We start from the raw sequence: 15,051 nt of genomic DNA, 5'->3' as shown, positions 1-15,051 counted from the left end.
GAATGAGTAAGAGATCATGAATCTCCAAGTGGATTCAAGAACTATCAGAGAGAGGACACTAATCAAATCTCAAAAGCTGACTCACCCCCCTTGCAAACATCTATATATGGATCCCTCATCCCAGAGATCCAGAGGCTGGAATTTTGTATCTTGTAAGGAAGTGCTGCTGGTTTCTTGGTGCAACATCATAGTGTTGGGTGATCTAAGCTTTTCATGAGGTGAAGAAGGGCTTTCTTGTTGAGAGGATGATGTTGGGTCAGAACAATTGGTTGTAATACTCTTTTCTATTCTTGATTATTAATAAAGCTATTCAAGGTTTCCTCCACATTCTTGTATGATTGATGATATATGCATTTGTGTGGTCAATATATATCTAGTCCTATATTGTTTATGATAATAGATCTATGTTCTTGGATAGTGTTATGCTGCTTTGACTCTACAGGTGCTCTTTGAAGCTGGGTAGACGAGGAAGCGAGTGGCAAAGATCTATCAGAAGGGAGAGGAATCAAGCAAGGAACCAAGTGCAAGACAGAGGTTGGTCTCCTTTATTCCCCTCTTATCTATTTCTCATAAAGGAAAACGAAAGTAGTTTTAGTTTGTTTGTTTCTAAGGTAGCTACCAGCCTTAGTGGGACTAGCAGCTCTGCATAGACACTAGATTTCCCGATAACACAGTAAAAGAATTTGAATTATGACATGTCCTTCTTCTTGCTGCCCTGGCAAGAATCTGATCTAGAATGGGATGAATTCCCCTTCCCTTTCTTTTACTTACCCGCTAAGGCATAATTCTCCTCATCATCATGTTTTGATGAGGATCCTTCTTTGGTATTACACTGAATCTCTTCCTATACCAAGTCATAGCACAACCTCTCCCACTCTGGTAGCTTCTCCCTCTCATTAACTGAGTCTTGGTAACTGTGCCAGCTTTTGGGAAGTCCTAGAAGTGCTAGGATCACTAGATCGCCTTCAGCAACAGTAATCTTGACACTTCCAAGCTCATCCTGACATTGGGTGAAGTTGGTCAAGTACTTTGGAATTGAGTCACCCTTTTCCATCTTGATCCTTCTAAGTTTGCCCATCAGTGCCAACTTCTTGTGGTCACGGCTATTTTGAAACAGGTATGTCAATGCCTTCCACATTGAAAATGGAGTTTCGTTATCATGGAGATTCAAGACAATGTGATCTTGAAATCCTAGGATAATCCTTCTCACTTTTTCCACACACTTTCTCCATTCAGCCATATATTTAGCATCATATGTTGGAGGCTTAGAAATATCATGATCTATGAATTCATTGAGACCGTTGTCTTCAATCACTGCCTCCATCATGTCTTTCCAAGCTATGTAATTCGAGTTACCCTCCAAGGCATACTCAAGTCTCAAACCATAGAATGACTTATTGTTGACTATGAAGTATGGACCTGCGAATTTGATTTCACCTACATAAAAAAACTTGAATTCTCCTCTTCTATATTGTCTTGAAATCCAATACCATGTAGAATTTTACTGTAGATTCAACAAATTATGTGATATGCTAAAACACAAGACAATAATCTACTCTACTCTTTAGAGGAAACAAAAATTGATCGATAAAAAAAAAAGTAGAAAAGGAAGAATTTCAATCACACATAACACAATATTTCTATGGGGAAAGAAACTTCTGAAAACCTTTACTATCTATATTGTATTAACAAAAAGATATGAGAAGAAATTAATATGCTTGTTCAACCCCAAACAATTCGTTCATAAGTACAATCTATCTCTCTACTTCAAAAACCAGCTCAAGCCAACACTTAGCCAAATCTGCTACCTGCCAAGCCCCTACTTCCTTGCGCAATTCTTGAGAGAATTAACCTATATTTAATTTGGAAATTTTCTCTCCATAACTGTGCAATCCATCCATAGGCCCTCAACTGATTGCATGCAACATTTGTACAACTCGGAAAATTATACAAATGATAGTACATTATCCATGAACTCTAATCTCATCTAGGTCTTCCTCTGAACTAACATGCATGCATTATTTATGTGTGAATCTTTAGTTAATTGGTGGAGAAATGAAGTTGCAATGGTGCTCACCCACACTACTAGACCTCCTGCTAGTTCCTCCTATAGTTGGAACTAGTTTAACTGACTATAATTTAGTTAGTCTGAGTTAATTAATTACAAATCAAAAGAACTCAACCTGGGCCCCTAAAATTTAGGGATCACTCTACATGACTCTATATAAACTTCCAACTTGAATTTCCTAAGACAACTAAGTAAAATTAACTTAGTTAACTATTACAAGTTACTATGAGAATATAATTTTGATTTAATTCCTAATTTAATTCAAGGAAAAATTAAATTAGGATTTCTTGTTGCTATTTTTAACAGATTTCACTTGCTAGTTGACTCTTGTGAGGAAGATGAGTAGCATAATGGTCTTGGAAAGGAAAGCCACAAAAAGAACCGACCGATCCCTTCCATAGAAACCCAAAATTTAAATTGAAATAGTTTAGTTGTAAATTCTTAGGGTCATCATGAGGCTAACTGAAAAGAAACACAGTAACCTAGGATGCCTGGATGTCAAAACTCTGGAAGAAGGAAGGAACTCACGAAGGGGATTTCGCTTGAAGACTTTGGTTGTGAGGATATCTCTCGAACATAAGGAAGAAAAATTACATAGCAAGGAACGAGGTAAGAGACTTCATATGTCCTTCTCACATGTTACCTGGGTTGAGCATCAAAGCTACCCATCAATCAGATTTCATACCATGGGAAATTAGAAGTACAGAAGAAAACCAAATTTTACCTAAGTGGATAGTATAGTATTTACTTGAGCATGATTTTCTCGACCTCGAAGCCTCCATATCCTATTGTTGGCCACCAAAGCCTCGTTGTTGACCGTGCTTCAGGAAAATGTCGAAACCTTGAGAAGTTAAACCCAAAATTTCACTAGCAGAATAATAAGCTAGATAGCAGTCGAAATGATAAAGAAAAGGAGGACTGATTATTGGTTACCTAGTATGTGTGATATCCATTGCAATTATTTATAACCCTTTGATGCCAGGGAAAATGTTGTAAAGTAGAAAACGAGAAACCACCTCAATGCAAGATGACATTGATCAAGTGACAAAATGTTGATTGTAGGAAATAACAAGTGTTGAGGGATAAGGACTGAGATGGAGCTTACTTGCGGCTGCACCAGAGGACACCTGAATCCATGACCAAACCCTAAGATCTGTAGGTATAGTTATCAAAATAAAATGAGAGGAAGCAGAAGGTGAGAGAAGTTAGGGTTATCGGAATCGTTCGTGAGCCATTGATCGAGCGAAGGAAGATCTAGGATGTTGACATTCTCTCACATCGAAAATAAGAAGGGACCATGTGACCAGAAATTAAAGGCACATGGTCAGTGGTAAGGTGTAGCACAACAACCATGCCACATGGGCTCCTACCTTGATTTTCCATAGTGCATGGGTAGTAACCTAGGATGAGTAGGTTAAGTTAATAAATTAAAATTTTGATTTGGAGTCAAATAGGTGTCGTAGTTTCACAAATTCATATCAAGGAGTATATTAGTGGAAAATAGTATTAGGTAAATTATACACATGGTAACCCTTATAAATGAGCCAGTTGTCATGTAGAGCGAATACACCATTCATGCATGGAAGAGGTCACATGAAAACAAATTATGGCAAGTTAGGAGAGGTTGCATTAATAAAAAATATAAAAAGTTAGGAATTGCAATGGGATGGAAAGAGTCATGGAATGAAGAGGGTAAGAAATCAAAGCCACATTTCATGATAGTAAGAGGACCAGGTAAGAAATCAAATTCACATTGCATGATAATAAGAGGACCAAGTAAGAAATCAAATCCACATTCATGATAGTAAGAGGACCATATTTGGTTAAGAAATAAAACAATTAACTCTAATCTTAGAATTTACATGATTTACAATTCTTAAATGATCCTTGGCAAAATAAGTTAAGTAAAGGAAAATGTAGTTATATTAATGTCACTGCAAAAAAAAAAAAATTAAAAAATTAAAAAAATTAAAAAATCTCAATGAAAATGAGGTATGTTATAGTAATATCCTTGCCCATGATGACAATCAAACTAATTTTTTGGCTTCTAGGTAAGTCCCTTACCTTCCTTCAGTATTTGTTTTTATGATTATAATAGCCTCTACTAAGTATTTGAACATGGAAACTGCAGAAGCTCAATAAGTGCGCCTTCTAAAACCCTAGAAACCTGATAAAATTTCCATTACAATGAAAAAGTTGCTATGAAACATCTCTAACTTAATAAATTTTTTGTTGTGACTCTTAAACCCTCAACTCAGATGGATGTTTCCTATTAATAGAAATTTCTAGTATTTTCTCAACCAGATTTGGGATTTTAGGAAAATGACCATCGACGGCGATATTCACATGCAGAGGTTAAATGATGGTGGAGACTACATTAATTGAGATTTGTTCACGATTTTGCTGATAGTTGGAATTAGAAAGGGTGAGTAACATGTAATAACATGGCTAACTATTTGCATATTCAAATTTGTAAAGAAGAGAGAATTCATGTCAAACAAAATCATGAATATATGGCAATTTGTGTAAAGACCCAAGGCCTAGAAGGAAAAAAGTGGAGACTACATTAATTGACATTTGTTCACAATTTCGCTGATAGTTGGAATTAGAAAGGATGAGTAACATGTAATAACATGGCTAAGTGTTTGCATATTCAAATTTGTAAAGAAGAGAGAGAATTCATGTCAAACAAAATCATGAATAGATGGAAATTTGTGTAAAGACTCGAGGCCTAGAAGGAAAAGAACTTATGGCCTTTTGGACTCCACACCATTCCACAACATCTCAACGATCATATAACCTCCATATGTGGATACTGGCACATTCGTTTCCATAGCGTATTAACACCATTATGGCAAAGATATTTGAAAATGACAATGGATTCTTTGTTGAGCACCATGCAGCTTGGTCAACTCGGCAGACGATCTAGAGAAGTTGCTCAACACTAGGAGTCAAGGATAAAATGGGAGATGAAATATACTTGAGGAAAAATTAAATGGTTCGATTATTTGCAAGGTGTTGGTTGGGGTTAACAAACATTTCCATTGGTTGCAGATAAGCTTCATTTTGGAAACATCCTAAAGAGGAATTGCAAGTTAAATCAAGCAATTTTTCCAAGAAATGTGCTGCAGTTGAAATAAAATGCACCTTGTGATAGGATATTTACTATAAAGGAGTTGTAGGTGCACATAAATTTTATGGGGCTAAAGACTCGTTTGTCCTTTATTGTCATGTGGGTTATATGTGGTCATTTTTTGGTTTCTGCTCCTTTAAAATTGGAAATAGTTCGAAAATTCTTATATAGATGCATCTTAAGATTGAAACCAATATTTGCATCAGTATTTTGGCATAGACAAGTTACCTGTTGCATTTCAAAAGCAAATCCTTGAGGTATTTGAGGTTTGATATGAAGTTTGATGTCCTTCGGCTTCAATGCTTTCCTATTGAAACAACAACACATAAGAATGCACTGCTCTTCAATGTAGATTGGAAATTGCAATTCATTGTGCAGGAAAAATTGAATGGATAAATTGAACAAAGGCCATGCCTCCATGCCTATTCAATACATAAATAGGAAAATCAAGAGCCTCCCAATAAATGAAGTGAAAATTGAATGAACATTTAATTTAATACTCAATGTGATTTGATGCGTATGAGATTGCATAGGAATGGTTGGTCACTTCAGATACATGAAATACCCATTAAATTATCACTTCACTTCAGATAGATAGAGGATCAATTTGAACATGACAGAGGGAAGGATCAAATTTATCATGATAGAGAGAACAGGGAAGGAAGACAGGTAGACCTTAGGTTTCTATATGCTTTGGATATCACTAATGACACAAAGTCTTATACATTGAATGGCACACTCTAGCCTAGTAAGCAGGCATATTGGTCACCGTTGCCTGTAAAGCAGAGAAGTTAAGAACAATATAAATGGGCTTGGATAAAGTTCCATGATTGAAGTAAGGAAAGTAAGCATAGCAGTAAGAGTTCCCTTGAAACCAATTCATCGATAAGAAATACCACACATATACTCTCTCTTCAATGGAAAAAATAATGGGTAAGGAAGTCTGTGTTCCATTCACATTCGTCATGTAACCATTGAGGGAAGGAATTTCATGCAGTAAGAATACCAAAATGTTGAAATTCAACGTGACAATTCCATATGGAAACCTATCTACTTAAATATAAATTATAAAGAAATAGTGAAACAACAAAACATGAAATCATGCACATAAAAAATTACATAATATAAGAAACAAAATTACAATCCTCTGACATCAAACTTACTACAACATTACAACTCTCTTTGAGGATTCTTAAATATATGTAACTTTGATATCATTACAACCACTACATTAAGTGCCACCTCACAGTTATGAAATATTCATGGGGAGGTAAATTTTGGTTTTTGTTAAAAGAAAAAAACATTTCACTTCCATTGTTGTCACAATTCCAACACGTAGTCTAATTAGGACACAAATTCGAGTAGAAAACAATGGAAATTCTCCAAAATTTTGATAGAATCTAGTAGAAATTTTAGGAAATTTGGGTTACAGGCATCAAACATCAGGATTTTAGGTAGCCTAGAGTTTTGGATGGGGTTGAATCATAAAAAAAAATTGATTAAAACACTCCACAGTTAGATTTTTGGAAAACAATGGTTGGATTCCATCCAGAAATAATCATCTCAACAAAATTGTAGCCTCACTAGACAACGTCATTCCAACACAATAGTTTTGCATCAGGAATTCTAGATAGAAACATTTTAACAGTTCATTGGTCTCCCGATTCATGACCAAAGGTGGTTTTTATTGGCTTGGCTCTCATGCTTCTCCTTATACCGAAAACAAATATTATCGAGACAAAATGACAACCGGTTGCCTTCCCAACTGGAGGCTGAGAAATGGAAGCTCGTGGATGTTAAGATAACATGGCACTTAGGCAGACCATAAGACATATAACGCACAACTTCTCAAAGTGAGCGGAGTGAGGAATATTTTCTGGCAACAACAATATGTTTGCATCGACTTCCACATTTGTGTTCTGCGTCGCTATCTTTCACATAGCTTTCTCAAAGATCGATGACTTTGATTTGTGTAATATCAAGATCTAGTGCCATGTAGAGAAATGCCCATTCGATGGGCGTCTCATACTGGCACACCATGAGCTTCATTGAGAATTGAATAAGCCATGTGTAACCATGTTTAATGGTATGAAAGAAGAAAATTTATTATAATAATGAAAAAGTAATTATTGAGATATTAATCTCACTGTCAGTTAGTTATTGTCACATTTGATTCTGTTCTCTGCTAGGTGTCATATACAATTTAGTTTTATGTGAGTTCTACTCCATAGGTGTCGAGTTTTACTTCACTTATTTATTATTAATGTTTACAATGTAATCTATTTAGTCATTTTGAATATTGAGAAGAGCAATCTCTGCTCCACTTTTCGGTTTCATTCTTTGTCATGGTATAAGAGCTTAGACTGCATAAGACTCTTTGAGAGAGAAGCATAAATAAAGTGATGTTGCATCAGATTCCTTGAGAGAATTTTTTCATATGTGTGTGTGTTCACAAGTAAAGAGCAGGGATCGTAGAAAAGTGAAGCAGCTCTGAAACACCTCCTACTACAAAAAGGAAGGTTGTTGCGAAGTCATTCAAGGGAAGAGTTGTATTCAGATTTGGGAGAATAATGTAGTCCAACAGTCAAACCAGAGTATTATTAACTCTCACACAAAGCACTAGAGGAGCGATAACATTACTAACACTGAACAATTAAAAGGTTCATGTTTTAAGAAAAAGATTCATGAAGGTATTCCTTTTTAACAAGTTCAACCATTCGTATTTGGCTTAAAAGTATTAAAATCCATATTTTTCTTAAAGGTAATCGAACGAAAAGGTTTTTTTAAGTGATTCATAAAAGGGAGGAAGCCCATTTTTAAAAGGAATACAAGTTTTTTTTTTGTTAAAGTTTGTTTTAATAAAAAAAATTAAAATTATAAAGGCTAAAAGAAAAGAGAGGGCTGCATATTTTTTAAGGATATATATATTTTTTACCCGGATGCGGGTGTTACTGCTGCGCATTTATGAGGATTTACTCCTCGCAGGCAGTTGTCCCTGCACCTGGCTCGCGGACGCGGATCACACAATCCCATGGCATGCGATATCAATTTGACAGGGTACAGAATAATGGTCGCACAGTTAGTATTCAATGCGCGCTTGGCTCGAGAGACTATGCGTGGTGATTTATCCATGGCCTGGTGTCTGGTTTATGCAATTGCCCTCGGCTCTTTCTACCTCCGCCTGATATTCTTCCCGCACCCCTGTTTCGTTCAGGCAGATTGGAAGTTCACCTGGATTCTAAGTCTAGCCTGGTTCGCCTGCGCTCAGTCCTTTCCCCTTCGGCTCTGCCATTTTCCCTTACCTGGTCTCTCTGATAATTCGAAGATGCCTCGTCGTCGTGGAGTCTCTCGCCGTGGAGGCACCACTGGTAATCGAGGCAGGGCCTCTCATTCTGCTCCCCAGAACATTGTCCCTATCGCTTCTGCCTCCCCGTCCTCTCTGCCTTCTGGCCATGCTAGGCCTCTCCCGCACAACTCCTTTCAAACAACCCGCTTCACCTTCCATAGCAGGCTCAATAGGCCCGTGCTGTCTACCAGCATCACTGTAATCCTTGCTGAGGAGGAGGATAAGCCCAGCAGCTTGGCCCACACCACCACCTCTCAATTCAGGATGAAAGTGTCCTTCAGGGGGAGATGGTTGGGGTTGTGTTCAACGACGACAACATGCAGGAAGATAGCATTGTACCTGAGGCTCCTCAGCCTCCGGCAGACTCCAATCAGCACGAGGTGCTTGCATGTGAGCCGGTTCATCCTCCAGGTAGCATTTTGAATTTGGTAATTCCTCCAGATGGCGGTATCGCGGGAGATGCAGATAATGAGTTCGTCACGTGGATTGCCTCTTCCAGCCAGGTGGACAAGGATGCGCCCGACTCTCCGCAACATATCTAATGATTCTGGTTCAATGCCTACTGTTGGCATTCTTGCCTCTGCTCTATTTAATTTTATGCTATGCATCTATGTTTTGCGTCTCTGGATATTGTTCTTGTCTCAGTTCTTGTTTTGTATCGGTGCGAGCCAATATAATCTGATGAGCAGTAACAATTCATGGCTCAGCAAGCCCTGTTTTTGCTTTAATTTTGTATATGGCGGTTATGACAGAATGCTTATCAGCAAAGCCATAGTCGGCGATAGTACTGTTGTGCTAGACACAGAACTGGTTCACTTTCTTGTCTGTCAGGGACTCACAAATCATGTTTCAAGGTCTCTCAATCCTGAAAGGGCGGATAGAAGGATCTGTATGTCTCAGAATCTCTGGTTGAGGGTTGGCTTCGGCCCCCTCTGAGGTCTTGACCTCTTTGTACATATTCTTTCTCTTTTTTTTTTAATAGAAATAGTCTTTACGCAGAAAAGAAAGAAAGAAGGATATATATATTTTTTTAAGTTTCAAAAGCAGATTTAAAAGAAAAGGTGCAAATTTTGCATTCAAAGAAATGGCTTCTTCCAACGCTTTTCCATAGGCCCTGACTCTGCTTGGAGAAAAATTATGCGTTTTGGTTTTTGAGAATGAAGACATTTTTGCAAGCCCAAGAGTGTTGGGATACACTTCAGACTCCCTATGTAGAGCCAACTCAAGAAGCATGGGCAACCATGTCTAATAATCAAAGGAATGCAACTACTGAACTTAGAAAGAAAGAACACAGAGCCAAATGTTGGATAAAAACTTAGTCGATGACTCTATTTTCGACAAGATAACAGGCACATCCATAGAACATGAAGCTTGGGAAATCTTGAAAGTTGTGTATCAGGGTAATGATATAGTGAATAAAGTGAAATTATAGACATTGAGATCACACTTCAGAAACTTAAAGATGACTGACACAGAAAATGTGGATCAGTTCATGAATAGAGTCGCAGAAATACTCAATCATATCAAACTCATCGATGAAACCATTTCATATCAGAAAATTGTTCAAAAATTCCTGCGACGTCTGCCCAAGAAATATGACATTATTGTAGCAACCATTTTGGAATCCAAAGGTTTTACAACTTTGTGAGTAGAATAGTTGACTAGATCACTTCTAGCGCACAAAACAACACTCAACTTGACAAAAGATTCCATGGAACAAGCTTTCAAAGCACAACTTTATTTTGGCAGAGGTAGAGGCGAAGGATATAGAGGCGAGAACAAGCGAGGTAGAGGCTGAAGCAGAGGTAGATCAGAACATCATCATGCAGCAGAGCAGTGGAGACCTCCACAAAACCGAACTCAGAGAAGTGGACCATGGAGTAAATCTAATGTCCAGTGTTATTAGTGCAATACATTTGGGAATTATGAACATGAATGCAAAAAGAAACAGTCATATCAACAAAGAGGCAATTTCCATCTCTCCAACAATGAAGGAAAATCTTCTGAAACAATGTTTCTTTCATGCCATATTTCTGAAGACACTCACAACAAATATCTTTGGCTGTTGGACAGTGGATGCAATAATCATATGATAGGTAGCAAAAATCTTCTTTCTTATCTTGATGCTTCCATAACATCAGAAATTACTCTTGGAGATCATTCTTGCATTTAATATGAAGGAAAAGGTATTGTTCCTATTCTTACTAAACAGAATCAACGAAAATACATTCCTTGATTTTTATTATGTTCCAAATTTGAAGCATAACCTCATTAGTGTAGGAAAACTGATGGAACATGGTTATTATGTAATATTTCAAGGGAACACATCTTATATCTATTACAAACCTCCCACTAAAAGACTGATATAAAAGGTTCAAAAAACCAAGAATAGGATGTTTCCTTTGAATCTTAGAAGTTCAAATCTCTCACAATATTTTGTCCACAATGTGTCAAGAATAGATGAATCTCAGCTATGGAATTCTAGATATGGCCACATACCATTCAAGAGTCTAAACAGTCAATACTCATTGGTCTACCTACTATGAATGAGAAATATTGTAATTGTGAAATTTGTGTTCTTTCCAAGCATAAAAGAGATAAATTTCCCACATCTTCCTCTAGATAAAAAGAGCCTTTAGAGCTTGTCCATACAGATATATGTGGCCCAATGTAGACACAATCTATTGGTGGTAGTATTTATTTTCTGACATTCATTGATGATTATAGCAGGAAGACATGGGTGTATTTTCTCAAAAACAAATCAGATACATTCTCAAGGTTCAAAGAATTCAAAGAAGCAGAAAAGTAGAGTGGAAATCCTTTGAAAGTACTCAGATCCGACAGAGGAGGAGAGTACAACTCTAGTCACTTCAAAGCATTTTTTCAATAACAAGGAATCACAATGCAGAACACAAAAAGATATACTCCATGGCATGATGGAGTAGTAGAAAGGAAAAATCAATCAATCATGAACATGGTCAGATAGATGCTTCATGAGAAGAAGTTGTCAAACAATTATTGGGTTGAAGCAGTTTCGACAGCAATGTATGTTCTCAACAGATCTCTAACAACCACTCTCTAAGATACAGTACCTCAAGAAGCATGGGATGGTAAAATGGTAAATGTATCTCACTTTAGAATTTTTGAATCAGTAAAATTTTTACATGTTCTTGAGAAGCTAAGAAATAAGCTTGATGATAGGAGTGAATGATGTATTTTTGTAGGCTATAGTGAGCAGTCAAAGGCCTACAAACTTTATAATCTAGTTACAAAGAAGTTTGTTTTAAGAAGAGATGTAATTTTTTTGAAAATAAATCTTGGCTTGATCATGCTGATGAAGCTTCAAGATAGTATTTTTATCCCCCCCAACCACCAAGATTGCAAGTTCAAGAAGAACCATATCATTATGAAAATGGTACATCTTCAAGCAGTGAATCCACTAGTGATTCGACGTCTTCAGAAGACAATAAGAAAACAAGAAGAATCAGAGAAATATATTAGGAGGAGCATGAGTTTGACCAGCAGAATATGTTTGCATTTCTTTCATCTCAACCAACTCATTTTGAAGAAGCAGTGAAAGAAAAGAATTGGTAGATGCAATGAACTAAGAAATCACTACCATGGAGAAGAATCAGACATGGGAATTAGCTGATCTCCCAAGAGACAAAACCAGAATTGGTGTAAAATGGGCATATAATACCAAGTTAAATGAAAAAGGAGAGATTGAGAAACATTAGGAAAGGCTAGTTTCCAAAGGATTCTCACAACAATTTTGTGTTGACTATGGTGAAACCTTTGCTCCAGTAGCAAGGTTAGACACTGTCAAAACCATTTTGTTCACAACATCTCAACACAAGTGGAAAGTCTATCATCTTGATGTCAAATATGCTTTCCTAAATGGTATATTGCAGGAAGAAGTTTATGTAGAGTAGCCTCCCGGTTTTGAAGTTCCAGGATAGCAGCATAAGGTATACAAATTGAAGAAATCTTTGTATGGTTTGAAACAAAATCCAAGAGATTAGCACAGTCTCATTGACGCCTATCTCATCAAAAGTGGTTTTTCCAGAAGCACTCATGAGCCTACTTTGTATACCAAAATGCATGAAGATAAAATTATTATTGTATAGCCTTTATTTAGATGGTCTTCTTTATATAGGAAATATGATGTTAGAAGATTTCAAAGAAGCAACGCAAATAGAGTTTGATATGACAGATCTAGGAGTCATGAAATACTTCTTAGGCATTGAAATTCACTAATATATTAATGGGATTTTTATTGGTCAACAAAAATATGCCACTGATATCATCCAAAAGTTTAGAATGACCAATTGCAAACCTGCAAATACACCAATTGCTCAAGGCACAAAACTGAGAAAACAAGATGTAGCACCACCAGTTGATTCCACATTGTATAAAAGTCTATTTGGCAGCTTGTTATATCTCACTTCAATGAGACCTGATATTATGTTTGCAGTAAGTTTTATCTCCTGGTTTATGCAGTCACCTAAGATTTATCATTGGAAGGTTGCAAAAAGGATCTTAAAGTATATTTTAGAGAAAATAGACTATCGTTTGTTCTATACACATTTTGAAAATTGTTCCCTTTCAGGTTATATAGACAACGATTATGCAAGGAGTTCAGATGATCGCGAAAGCACTTTAGGGTATGCTTTTCATCTTGGAACCAATCTAATTTCATGGGCATCCAAGAAGCATTCAATCATTTCAATATCTTCTGTAGAGGCAGAATATGTAGCGGAAAATTTAGCAGCTTGTCAAGCTATGTGGTTGAGAAGATTATTGAAATATATTTTAAATATTCAGAAGGATCCAACTCTAATATACTGTGATAACAATTCAACAATTTATTTATCAAAAAATCATGTTTTCCACAAAAAGAGAAAGCACATTAACACTCGTTTTCATTTTATCTGTGAGCTTGTCAATTATGGGGACATAGTGCTTTCTTTGTGTGGTGTCTAGTCAATTTAACGTCTTAAATTGCTCTACATAAATTATCAATCTGGGTATCGTAAACTGATGAAGTGTGGTGCACCATATGTGCTTAGTTAACCTTTTTCTTACTTCGTTGTTTTATAGATTTTATTTTGTTTTAGGGTTTTTCTCTTGTTGATCTCCTAAAGTGTCTAATGCAAATGGAAATCCTATTCTAAGGTCTTAAGAATACTTTTAAAGGTCAAGTATGGATGTAGATTTCAAGACAAGGTTTATGTCCCTAATGGTAACTTCCAAAACTTAGCACTTCAAAAGATCTCAAAACATGTTACTGATGAAATTAGTACTTAAACAAGAATGGAAATGTGCTGTTATTCAAATCAAACAAATGATGAACTACTGATCATGAAATCACTATCTCTGATGTTTATCTAAATACAAAAATAAAAGTTAAGCCATTGCACTCAACAAATCAAAAACTGCAAACTAATAAAAGTAAAATCAAATCACATCATTCATAGTCCGATAGCTCGCCAAGTAGTCTAAGCTATGGCTTTAGGAGATAACGTCAATGATATGAGGAATTTGATATTTAATTGCAGAAAAATAAAGCTAAAATCAAATCACATCATTCATAGTCTGATAGCTCGCCAGGTAGTCTAAGCTATGGCTATAAGAGATAACGTCAATGATATGAGGAATTTGATATCTAATTGTAGAAATATAAAGCTAAAATCAAATCACATCATTCATAGTGCGATAGCTCTCCAGGTAGTCTAAGCTATGGGTTTAGGAGATAACGTCAATGATATGAGGAATTTGATATCTAAACTAACTAACAAAGCAAATGAATAAGAATGAAATCAAAGCATAACTGAAATTGAAAAGCTAAAAAAACAAAGTCAGTAGAGAGGCAAATCTCATGTCACTATTTGATGCAAAAACATGTAAAGAAAAACTAATCTACAATCAACTGGTTGAACACACTTACATGAATTAAAATTGCATGAATGGAAAATCTAATCTATAAAACTTGAAAGCAATCAAATGACATAATGAAATCAAAACAAAATTACAAAATGAAATCTACTCTACCTTACATTCTAATATGCTCCATGACATCTACTTCACATCTCCTTCCATGTTGAGAACGTCAAAGCTTTATTCAAATTCTTCAAAATTACAAAGTACAACAAAGCTCTCTAAAGCTTTCAAAAACCATCAAGGAAGAACTACAAACTCCAAGCTAAGCTAAGACTCACAAGCTAAGCTCTAAACTCTAAGCTAACAAATGAAGGAGAAAGATCTCCTATTTATACAAAAATATGAGAAGCCATCTCATTAATGAGAGTCCATGAATCTCTCCCTCTACCTCTAAAGTCCTAATCAAAATAGGAACTGATAAGACACATGTCTTCTTAGAGTTTCAATACAATTAGGAGATGTGACACATATCCTCATGAACCCATGATTCTTTCCACTCAAATTCGAATTTGGCCATAGAGTGCCACATAAAGGTCTTCTAAAAGTCTCATTTTGACCTACACA

Source organism: Pinus tabuliformis, chromosome 5_2 (assembly GCF_031772625.1).
Source record: "Pinus tabuliformis cultivar Carrire ecotype Pingquan chromosome 5_2, CPIR1, whole genome shotgun sequence".
Lineage (NCBI taxonomy): Eukaryota > Viridiplantae > Streptophyta > Pinopsida > Pinales > Pinaceae > Pinus > Pinus tabuliformis.
This window is presented reverse-complemented; position numbering follows the sequence as displayed.